We start from the raw sequence: 11999 nt of genomic DNA, 5'->3' as shown, positions 1-11999 counted from the left end.
TCCGACATACGTTCCTTTCAGGGTTTTAGACCTGTGGGCCATCAGTCGTATTGCCCTGCCCGCCTCGGAGGCCAATTCCGGCGATGTGGCCTCCCTGAATATGGCCCTATACATCGGGTCCCTGTAAATCTCCTCAGCAGGGCGCCCGTCCTTGAGCGAACGGAATATGCCCCTGCTGAGGAGATCCCGGGCCACTTGTTCGTTTCTGGCCAGTTCCTCCTCTTTCCTCTCCTGTTCCTCCTTCTCATTTCTCTCTCTTATCCCTATCCCTTTCCCAGTTACCGGAGGCCTCCCCCTCTTCTTCCTTTCTGGTTCTAGGGTCACCTCCACGACTGAGGACGACCCTCCGCTACTCGTCGTCCCCCTCGGCCTCTTAGTCCTGCCGCTGTTGTAACCGGTGCCTGGTCTCCTTGAAGCGCCGTTGTCGTTGGCTTCCTCTCTCCCTCTCCCGCTGCCAATGTTGCTCGCGACCTGAGAGGGCTGCTCCATCCTTTGCAACACAACTTGGAGCTGGGGGCCAAGTAGGATACCCGAGCGAATCACCGGACCGGTGGTCCGCTCGGACCCACTCTCCTCCCCAGCCCGAGCCGCGGTGCCCTCCTTCACCCCCCTGGTGAATAGGGGGTCGTTGTTTGCCATCCCTTTCTTGGGAAGGGGGGCAGGCCTAGCAACGCCCGGTACCCCATTCGCGTGGGGACCCCAGAGGTGTACGTCCCGCGTCGGGTGGCCGCCCTCAGATCCCGACGGGCTCACTTTGCTAGCCCTGCGGTCAGGGCAGCATGCCTGGCTTGACGCCAGGGAGAGCCGTGGTCCGCTCTCATAAGACGGCCTTCTGGCAGCTAATCCGCCGGGGTCCGCCGCAATCACCTCCCCGGGGGTGGGAAGGTGTGCTGCCTCGCGACCACCTACCACTCCGTGTCCACCATCCGTCCTATAAAAATCGCCCGCAGGCGATAAGCCCATGGACCGGTTACTACACCCGTCCGTTAGGGACTTAGAGTCCGAAGACTCTGCGTTGTTTTTTAAAAGTTTTTCGATGGTCATCATTCTGTTCCCACGAGTACGGCAGGAAGGGTGCGTCGATCCTGGGTAGAACTCCCATATTACCCAGGATAAGGCTAGCATGTCCCTGTGATGCGCCAGGTGCCACGGGTGAGGAACCACTAGCGACAGGTCACGCACCTGACATTCATCCCATAAATGTGGCATGCCTCAGGACCGTAGGATTTTTATAGTTTTTATAACTGTGGTTCTATAGAGGACCCGCCTCGCGGTCCGGCCAATAAAGGCAAGACCCCAGGCCCCAGAGACATGACCTAGGGTTACGGTGTGATAGGCTAGGGTCTGCCGGGATTCGCCTGGATCCCCCGTACCAGGGTGCCGAAACACCCTGGCCCCTCGCAAAACTGTGGGTTTGTACGTGCCTCACAACTACGGGTTTGAATTCAGGGTTTTCCTTCCCCTAGACCGGTTGCCTTCCCGGTTCACGAGCCCGCTCTGCCTGCGCTGTAGGGACCTTTGGATCGTACGAATACGGTCCTCCAGTCCTTATGTAAAACTTGGAGGCAGCTGCCCCTCCAAGAGTGTTACGGATGCTCTTAGTCTGGTCCCTCCGTATACGCCACCCCGGCATGGTGAAACCTGCCAGGGGTCGAACCCCCGCCGGTACAGCCCTGTACGTCATTGGGACACGCAAGCTCCCCCACCACCACCATCACCACGTCAAGGTGGCGTCCACGGGGGAGTAGATGTGTGGGGGCCCCTTTCGGGACGCCCCCAAAACCCCCCCTCGGTGAGGAACCGAGGGGGACCATACCGCACCTGCCCCCCTCCGGGGGGCAGGTCTTCCCTCCCCAGGACTCCCTCCGCCGCTGCACCATGTTTGTCAGCGACGGAGGTCGCATCCCGGTTCAGGGCTATCCCTCCTAGCGCGGATGAGGGTGTTCCCACGAAGGGTCGGCTCACCCCCACCCGCTCCATCCCAGCCCATGAGCCCCGATGGCGGGGCCTCTGCGGCCACTGCGCCACCGGCAAGTCCTATAAGCCTAGGGTGAGGGAGTGTGTGGGGAGAGCTCCATCAGCTCTATCCCCCCACTCCTCCCACCCCGCCTCCGCTAGGAGGGCGGCCGAAACTTCGACCTCCATAGATGCAACCGCCTCGGAGACCCCCTCCGACCTAACTGTCGGAGGTGGGTCCGGCGCTAACGGAGCGGCCGTCGCTCCCGCCGCTACCGGCCCTGCCTGATCCGTGGGTGGTGGAGGCTGGTCCCTCCCAGCCTCCACCATCCCTTCTCTCCTTCTTTGGCCCCTGGGGCCACAATGAGGACCTTGGTCCCTGGTTTGACCGTATCGGCAGCGCCGTCGAGGAGCCGGGGCCGCACGGGTTCAACACCCCTCACCGCCCCGACGCCCCCACCCGCTGCCTTTCTTCCTTTCTTGCGGCGTTTCCGCCGCGGAGGAACTCCCCCTCTTAGCGCAGTCCAGGGGACCGCCTTGCAGGCACGGCCCCCCATTCGGTGGGTCGCGTCCCTTCCCTCTTTTTGGCAGAGGCTGTACCGCACCGCTTCGGCGCATCCCCTCGCCATATGCCCAGCCCCTCCACATCTAAAGCAATGACCCCCCAGTCCTTCACTGGACTGGCAGGTCATTGCCATGTGGCCATAGCGGAGGCATTTGAATCACTGGAGGGGCCGTTCCTCCAGAATTCTAATTCGCGCTCGCGACCACCCCACAATCAGCTGCAACTAGCTTCTGGGCCGGTGCCAACGGGCACCGAACCCAGATTGCTCCCAGCCCCCCAGCAGTCTGAAGGTCACCCGAGGAGCACCCGGTCAGCTTCAAAATTGCTGTCCTAACCATTAAGGGGGTGACCGAGTCATCCAGGCCGACGAGGCGGAGTTCCGCCCTCCTCGCCGGCCTGGCGACTACGGTCTCCCCATACACATCCTCGAGACCCCTGGCCAGGCGGTCGACCTTATCCTGACCATCCTTTCCAGGGATCTGGAGGATTACTCCCCCATTCCTGGCACGTTTTACTTTAAACTCGCCAGGCTCCAGGCCGACCTCTTTGAGGTCGACCTGTTGCCTGGCTCTCGCCATTACCGCACTAATTGAACCCCCCGGCAATGCTGTCACTGTCACGACAGGATTGCGCACGGGGTTCCTAATCTGAGGCCTCTTAGCGGATGGGGAAGGACCCTTCTTCGGGTCCCCCTCCCTTCTGGCCTTCCCACCCTTAGAAGGAGGTGCGGCCTTCCTCGCCACATCTCCTCCCTTCTTGGGAGCAGTTATTGTGTAGCCCGACACCCAGGGGTGTCGCGCCTTGCTACCTCAGCTTGTTAAGCTATACGCAACACTACCACTTTCCATCGAGTTGTCCACAATCACTGAAATGGGCAATGGGAAAATCCAGCAGCGCCTGCGTGGGTCGTACTTCGCAGGATGAGCGGTTTAGTCGCAACACGCGCGTCGACTCCCGTTAGAGTGTCGTCTCGCGTGCCGCGTCCACGGGGAACTACGGGGAGGCCCGCTCATTTGTATCCCGAGCCCGAACACACGCTCTGACTCTTGAGTGCGATAGGATAAGAAAGGAATATATGATATGGTAGGTGGGTTCTAACGGACAGGGTTGTAGAATAGAATAGAGTTGTAAAGTGGGTAAAAGAATCTAGAATAGAGAGAAAGCAAAAGAGAGGAGAATAGAAGAAAACGAAGGTGAAATTGGAAGCCTAGCATGGACCCTTTAGCCAAAGGGATTCCCTACAAAATGCCGAAAATATTGAATAGGCCTCTGGAGTTGACACGAAGTAGTGTGCCGCTTCCGGCCATTTCCAGCTTCCGGCCGGAATGAATTGCCGCAGAGTCTCTTTCTGGGGCTCGAAGTCCGGACATTCCATCAAGTGATGCACCGCCGTGTCTTCGGCCTTTCCATACGCACACAAGCCACTTTCTACGAGCCCTAGGGACGCAAGGCGTCCCCGGAACTTACCGTGTCCAGTGAGTACCTGCGTGACGTAATGGTCCGGCTTCACCCAGCTGGCGTTCACCCTGTCTCGGACATTGTTAAAGAAGGCGCTTGTTATTCGGCCTTTGCTTGAAGAAGACCATCGAGCTTGCCATATATTTAGCGCCTCATCCTTAATGAGACCATAGGTCTCTTTGATGCTCCCGGTGAACGGGATTACGACATTCCCTACTTTGCTTCCATTTCTTTTCTAGCTAAGTATCGCGCCTTGTATTCGTTGAGGAGAATGTCAACTGGGACCGCACTCGCAGCAACACAGAGCGACTCGGTCGACGCCGTGCGATATGCAGCAATCGCCGACACAAGTACCTGGCGTTGCAGGGTCCGGAGATCCTTCAGGCCGCCCCTTTCGCACCGGTCGACCCATCCGGCAGTGGCATATGCCACCGTCGGAGTGAACACACCCCGATAGATCGTCAAGAGCGCGCTAAAGCGCAGCCCCTATTGACATTCCGCGGTCCTAGCTAAATTGCTAAAAAGTGGTCCGACCTTACCGCATAGGTATTTGCAATGGGAGGAAATTCCCGTTTCTTTATCAAAGTGAATGCCTAAATACCTGACTTTCTTTTTAAATTCAATTTTCTTTGGCCCTAATCGGATGGTCGGTGGTCTCGCCGTGAGGTTAGATTTCTTGGCTCTAACTACCTTTCGTTTTCGGTTCGGACGTGCTCCTCCCCTTCTACTTATTGGGGCCCTCCTGATCAATTCACTCCTAAGGATCACCGCCTCAGTCTTACGCGAAGATATCTGGAGTTTTGCCCTCTCGCACCATTTGTTGATTAAATCAACAGTGCGCTGCCCTCGCTCTTCTATTTCATAACGGGAATTGCCTTCGACTGTGACCAGCAGATCGTCGGCGTACGCGATAAATGACCTGCCTATCTCTTTATCAAGTTCACGGAGGAGGCCGTCGAACATGACTATCCAGCAAGCTGGGCCTAACACTGAACCTTAAGGGCAGCCTCTCTTTGCCTCTTTGGAGACGCAGATGTCTCCGAAAGAAATACTAACTTTCCTATCGTTAAAATAACTGCACAGCACCTGGAAGATATTGCGGGGACAGTCCCGCTCACTCCAGGCCTGCAGCACGAGAGGCCACCAGACGTTGTCAAAGGCGCCAGTTATGTCGAAGAGCAGCGCGACGACGTATCTCCGCTCTGAGGCGGAGACCATCCGACGCAGCTCCACGATCGCGTCCTCCGTCGACTTTCCGGGCATGAAGCCGAACTGCCGATCGGAGAGCATCCCCGACGACAATGACGTCTGGGTGAGTCGCTCCTTTAGGAGCTTCTCGAAGAATTTCCCTATAACGGGGAGGAGGCATATGGGTATATAGGATTTCGGGTCTTCCACGTCCTTGTCCTTGTCTTTCAGAAAAACTCTAAGCGAGCCCTCTTTCCAGATCGAAGGAAAGACGCCCCACCGGAGGCACCCGTTGAAGAGCCTAACTAACTGACCGGGTATTGTCCTTGAAACTGCCAGCACGACTGCAATCTCTACGAGGTCGAGGCCGGGCGCTTTCTTGGACTTCAGAGATTTTGCGACCGCAACGATTTCTGCCTCTTTGAAGAACGGGGCATCGTCGGTGTCTGGCGCGATGCGTGCGCTTTCTCTGATGCCACGCTGCTCAGGTGTGTCCTCATTCTTCCGGTCTTCCGGGACGTGCACCTCCAGCAGGCGTCCGGCAGTTTCCTCTAGGGTGGTGGTCGAGGAGTTTTCGTTTCGGAGGCTGCTTAGCATTTCGTCCACCCGGAGCTTCTGAGCCGCGTGTTTGTACACGAATCCCCAGGGCTCCGAGTTTCCCACCACCGTTACAAATTTTTGCCAGCTCTTGTTCTTAGTCTTTCGCAGCCTCACGCCGTACTTTCGCAAAGCTGCGCAGTACTTTTAGCGTTTTGCGAGGCGCGTCGACTTATCACTCTCCCGCTGGAGAGCCCGTCTCTTCCTATAGACATCCAGCTCTAGGATCCTGTTACAAAACAGGTCCTGAGCCCGGGTGCCGGTGCCGAGATTGGCCTGTAATACCCGGAGGGGCGTGAAGGCTAAGCCTTGTTCGCCTCCTCCGGGCTATCTACGTCCGCCCCCTCGGGGGAGACCGGGACGGCTCTGCCGTCCGGGTATTGGCCTTAATGTCGGTGGCTTCCTGTGCAGGTGCCTCTGAGTGCACAGAGGCTTGGGGGGTCCCTAACTGTTCCCGCCCTATCCCTCGGGAGTATGGCGGGGTGTCTACTCGGGGAATCAGGGGTGACACTCCCGCCGACTCCCCACCTAGGGTCGATGGGGGTTTCTCTTCGCCCGAGGTAACCCTCCTCACCTTCTCCCTTCTTTTGGGGGCCGGGTCCTCGTCGGAGTCCTTCTGCCCCCTTGTCTCCGTCCCTGTCCGCTTCTTGCGTCCCAGGGGCGCGGTCTCCATCCTGGTGTCGGAGGAGGTGTCCCACGCGTACTGTGTCCCTCACTCCTGCGACATGAGGACGGTGGAAGCTACCTCGTCGTCCTCCCCTTGGTCCCTCGACGGCGGTGTCACCTCGGGTGGGTTCCTCGTTGGGAGGGTGTTGGAGCCGACACCCTTCGCACCGTCCCTCGTCGGAGGGGTGTCGGGACCGACACCCCCCTCCTGCAACACCCGGTCCAGGGGGACCTCCGCGGGGGTTCGGGCATCCCCCGCATCAGTCCCTCCCTTTCCGGTTCGCTTTTCATCCTTCTCCTTCTCTCCCCTCCTCTTCCTTCTGGGGGGGGTTTGCAGGCCGGCCCTCCGACCTTATGGCCAGAGAGCCGCCCCAGTTCGGCGCAGACCGGGCATTTTGCAGCCGCCGTGCAGCCTTTGGCGCGGTGGCCGGGACTACCGCAGCGGTAGCATAGATCGCTGCGGTCGACGGCGCTGGTGCAGCGCTCGCGCACATGCCCCCGCTCAAGGCAGCGGAAGCATAGTTGTGCGCGAGGCTGCAGCGCCGTCACCCCGGCGCGGGTCCACCCTACCGGGACCCGCTCCGCGGCAGTGACCTTCGCAGCCACCGCCAGCGGACACCGCACCACCATCGCCCTCACGCCCCACTGGGAGACGTTGATCCCTCCCGCGGAGATCTCCGCGGGAGTGCATCTCCCAGCGCGGGCTACCGCGGCCGCTACCTCTTCGGCCCCGATGGTCGGGTCTAGGCCGGAGAGTCGCAACGCTGCGACCTTCTCCGGTCTTTGGACCCGAAAATCGGGGCCCTTTTCCGCCGCCAGCTTGCGGAGTTCCCCCGCAAGCCGGTCGGCGGAAGGTCCAGCCTTGAGGCCAAGCACCTCCACCATCATGGCCCCGCTCAGAGCCCTTCGGATCCTTAAGGGTCCATCGATCCCTAGGTCCTTTGGCTTTATACGGTGCTTGGCTTCGGCCATAAGTTCATGGTAGCGGCCATCGGGGTATCTCACCGTTATGGCTGCCGACTTCGGCGGCTTCGGTGCGCCCGGTCTGGCCGTCCCCTTCCCCGAGGGAAAAGGGTTCCTTTCCACTTATAACGGTTCTAACGGCTCTCGGGTTTCTCTCACACAAAATAATCACTGTCTGGCCATTTCTTTCCCATACCATACGAAATATTTATACGAAATAGATTTACACGAAAAAAACATTTTATTGTAATTAATAAAAATGTTGTGTTCATATTTGAAAGACCTGACTCTCCTAATTAGCCTTGATTAATAGCGTAGAAACAAAAAAAGGAATTATACATAAGAACAATATAAAAATATTTATTACATGTCTTTACATACGATAAAAAAAGAATTAGTCGTACGCGGGACTCGAACACCGTCGTCGGCGCAAAAGTATTCGCGACGCGGGAGCCTCTGTCTGCTCAGCCACGCCGGCTTCGTGAAAGAGTGTCGTAACTTGCGCCCTATGTTTGGCATGGCTCCGCGAGCTAAATTTTAACTGCAAATTACTCGTAAACAAAGACGTATTCACGCATATTATGTTAAGGCGTTTATACACGGCATCATAGCTGTCGAGTGTACTATGACTCGTGTTGAAATCGATGAAACAGGTTGCGTCATCTCCTTGTGAGTTAGATGAATGTGATATGGCTGAAACTTGTTGAGCTTGAGCACACGATTGGCTGTTGATTTAGATATACCGTATTGCCTCTCAATTTGTCTCGTAGAGATTTGAGGATTCAAAGCAACGGTACCTATAATAGTCAATGATGTAACTTCATCAGGGCTCAATTTTCGCCGGTTTCTTCTAAGAAAACCCTGTTCAGCTCTGTCACAGGATCTTTTTATTACTTTCCTATCAGGATGGCGTCTGTCTGGAAATCTTTCAGCATAAAGCCTTTCTGCTGCCGAGTAATAATTTCTGGCCTCACCCAAAATGCGAATCATGTCCACAACTTCATTTGGTGGATAAGTAGTCATAATTATAAAGAAAAAAAGCGCCAAAAAACTAAAAATTCCTGTCAATGTTCTTATCAAAAAAAGTCAATAGATAATAATATGCGTCTGTCTGAGACTTTGCCAAAATACCGACGCCCAAGTAAGAAATTTGAAACAAGCCTCTTGATATTTGTTTCATTAAAAGAATTGACAATTGCACTTTCACAATTGTTACAGTTCATTGATTATCAGGCAATACAGGATCTCGTCTTGACTGGCTGGATCATGCTCGGATCTTGCCTTGACTAGTTGGATCATGCTCGGGTCTTGCCTTGACTGGTTGGATCATGCTTGGATCTTGTCTTGACTGGTTGGATCATGTAAGATAAGACTATCGGAAAGTGAATGTTTTACGAAATATTTTGTATCTTTATCAAAATTTTGTAAATTTGGAGCTTTATAACTCGAAAAGTACTTCACCAAAAAACATTTGATTATCGTGTTTTGGGAAGCTCTCGAGGTCAGCTATAAGAATATGTAATAAAAATAGGGGGTGCTATCTAAAAAATTGAGGTAACCTTCACGTGACCTCAAATGACTCTTCAAGGTCAAATAAATGATACCATCTTACGGCCCCCTCAAAACCATACAAAACGTTTCTGAACCATTTTTCTCTAAAATAAAAAATAAGAGATATTTGGGGTGGACACTTAAAATGGGACACCCTGTATATGTTATGTATCTCATGCAATATACTTACTGGGATATAAAAGTACTTCAAAATTTGTGCAGCTTTATATGACCATGTTTGTGCACGAGTATAAGATTTCATTTTCAGATAACACATAACTTCTAAGGAAATCCCAAGGTATTATGTGAACTTTCCAGAGTTTTAAGAAATATCCAGTACCTCTATTCTGTAGTGTTACAGATCCGGTCTACAGGATATCCCTCAAAGAATTTATGCTGCTTGGGTTAATATAACTTAGTTGTTCTATACTTTTATGTTACATATCGAATGTGTCGTCTATAATGACTGTAGAAGTAAAGATTGTAAGGTTTATAAACATAGCCTTTGCTGTGTAGAAAAACCTTATAACTTTACTCCTACAGTCCATTGTAGACGACGCATAATATAAATTTAAATTGAGAGGTTATATATAACTTTGATTACATATAACATATAAATAACGCTGTTTTACTTAGGTGTAGATGTACGAGTATAAGATTTCTATGACAGAAAATATAAATACATGCACATACCTTAATCTTAACCCCAGATAGCCTAACCTGCGCGAGCAGATTTCGAGCAAAGCCTGCTATCATAGTTTGATGGCAAGTAGGCAACAAATTTAACGCAGAATCTGTTATATCAAATTATGCCGCCAATCTGCGGTCAAATATGCGCCAGATCCTGTTGTCAGATACTTGACGGCAGATTTGTAGCAAAAACCGCGCAAGACTTGCAGTAATTTGACGGCAGATTGGCGGCAGAAACTGAGCAAACTCTACGCGCAGACTCTACGTTGCGACGCGATTTTCGCTCGCCGTCGGCAAACTGCCGTCGGTCCGCGCGCCTCGGCCAACCCAGCTCTCACGAAATAGGTTGGGCGCCAGGTGCAACGGGCTGCACCGTTCACCAACGATACGCGACACACCCCCAAAGGGCCGAGACACGCGAAGTCGACGGGACCGGTAGCTCTTCGATATTTAAGTCGGTAGACGGGAAGGGTTCGTCGGAAGTCGGGAACGACCGGGAAAACCCAAGAATCGAGACGCGTTTCGATTATCTCAGTCTTTATTATTTTGGGAATCGACACGATCCGACCCCCTCGAAACGGTACACTCCGCGAGACGCTCTCGCGAATTCGAAACTTGCTCTACGCCGCTAATTACCACAAGACACGGTACGCCCGAGATATCGAAATAGTGAAGCAGGTGGACGGTCTTACAGAGTCGGGAACCTCCCGGCGGCGTGGTCCTTCGCTCCCTTGTTCCTCGGTTCGCTCCTCCGCCCCTCCGCTACCAACGGCAGCCTCCTGGGCGCGTGGAACTCCACCAAACTTCTTTCCTCACTCCCGGTAAACGGTATCCTTGTGGTAGCGATCCAGGCGACGGCTCTAAGCGATACTTTTGTCGTACTTGCCGATAGCAGACTCACGATCCCCGAAACTCGAGATAGGAGAGAAGAGAGAGCGAAGACGGGAGCTCGCTCTTTTATTCCCCGCCAAAAAACAGAGTCGCTCTTTTCTTCCGTGTTGTGTCTCGCCACGTGTCTCTCCCCGTTCCCCGTTTCATCTCCCAATACGGGAATCCTTTCGCGGATCTTTGTTGTTGATCCGCGGAACGGGTCTCGGTCTCACTCTCGCACGTTCTCTCTCTCGCTCGCACTCCCGCTGTCGTGTCGCCCAGGCCGGCTTTGTCTAGCCGGCGGTCACGTTTCGAGCACGGGAACACCGACCGTTTGGTGCGCTATCCCTGCAGGCCTGTTGACAACGAAATCGGCAGCGAGAATCTTTCACTACGATACGGAATCGATAATAATATTCGTAACGAAATGCATTCACCTGGGGTGGCGGTCTGGCTGAGGGCGTCGTCCTCTTCCCTCCTCCACTTGTCCCTTTGGTCCTGATGGGCGGCGCGGGAGGTCCAGGGGCACAGAGCTCGGGGACGCGGGACCGTTCCACCTGCGCGCTGCTATTACTAACACTAATTAATGCGGGGGAGGGCAAAGCGGCGCTCCCCCCCCTCCATAATACTCGCGCGAGGTACTGTTCGCTTCCCCCCCCCGCCCCCTGCGTAAGGGCCGAAGGTTCGGCCTGGGACGGGCGCCTTTCCGGCTGCCACGTCACAACGTGTAGTTTGGCAGCAAGACCTACGCCGTTTCTGCCGACAATCTGCTCGCACATCCTGTCATACAGGTCGACAAAACACGAGCCTAATGAGGACACAGATGGCTGTGGTTTTGATGTGGAGATCTGATCGAAATTGGCGTCAATCTGCGCACATTCTGTTAGCATTTTGCTTACTGGGACGTATCCTAAAAACTCCTTTCTTACTGCTGTTTAGTTAAGACTGGTTAAGACTCCATGTATATGCGGTAAGCTTCGGCAAACGGCTACGGTGACCAATCAAGAGCCAGGTGCAGGTCGGGTTCCGGCAAGCGCCAGCATGTACTTGACTACCTGATTGGTCACCGCAGCCGTTGCCAGAGCTCACCACATACATGGAGTCCTATGATTTGTTCTGTGTAGCTGCACTGTTGAACTGGTGCAATAAGTTAAAGTGAGATAAATATAGGTTTTCTCAATCTAGCTTATTCCACCCCGTGTAGGGAACTTGAAACCCCCAACGTCCCCAAGTGGCGGATTGGGGAATGCTCGTTGGCGTAGGCAGAAAGATAGGAGGGAAATAAAATACCTCCCGTGGACCAACAAGAAAGAAAATGCAATGAACAAAACAAATGGAAATATTACCCCAGATGGTATACCAGACAAAAAACTGGATAATCCACTCTCAATTGAGGCTGGCCCTAAGGATTCTGGGGAAGGCCATTTACTGCATGGACCAAATACTAAGGTTTACGAATATAAACCACAAACGCAAAATGAAGCATTCCTATGGA

The sequence above is a fragment of the Harpegnathos saltator genome, unplaced genomic scaffold (genome assembly GCF_003227715.2).
Source record: "Harpegnathos saltator strain DR-91 unplaced genomic scaffold, Hsal_v8.6 scaffold244, whole genome shotgun sequence".
NCBI lineage: Eukaryota > Metazoa > Arthropoda > Insecta > Hymenoptera > Formicidae > Harpegnathos > Harpegnathos saltator.
Note: the sequence above shows the minus strand (reverse complement) of the source record.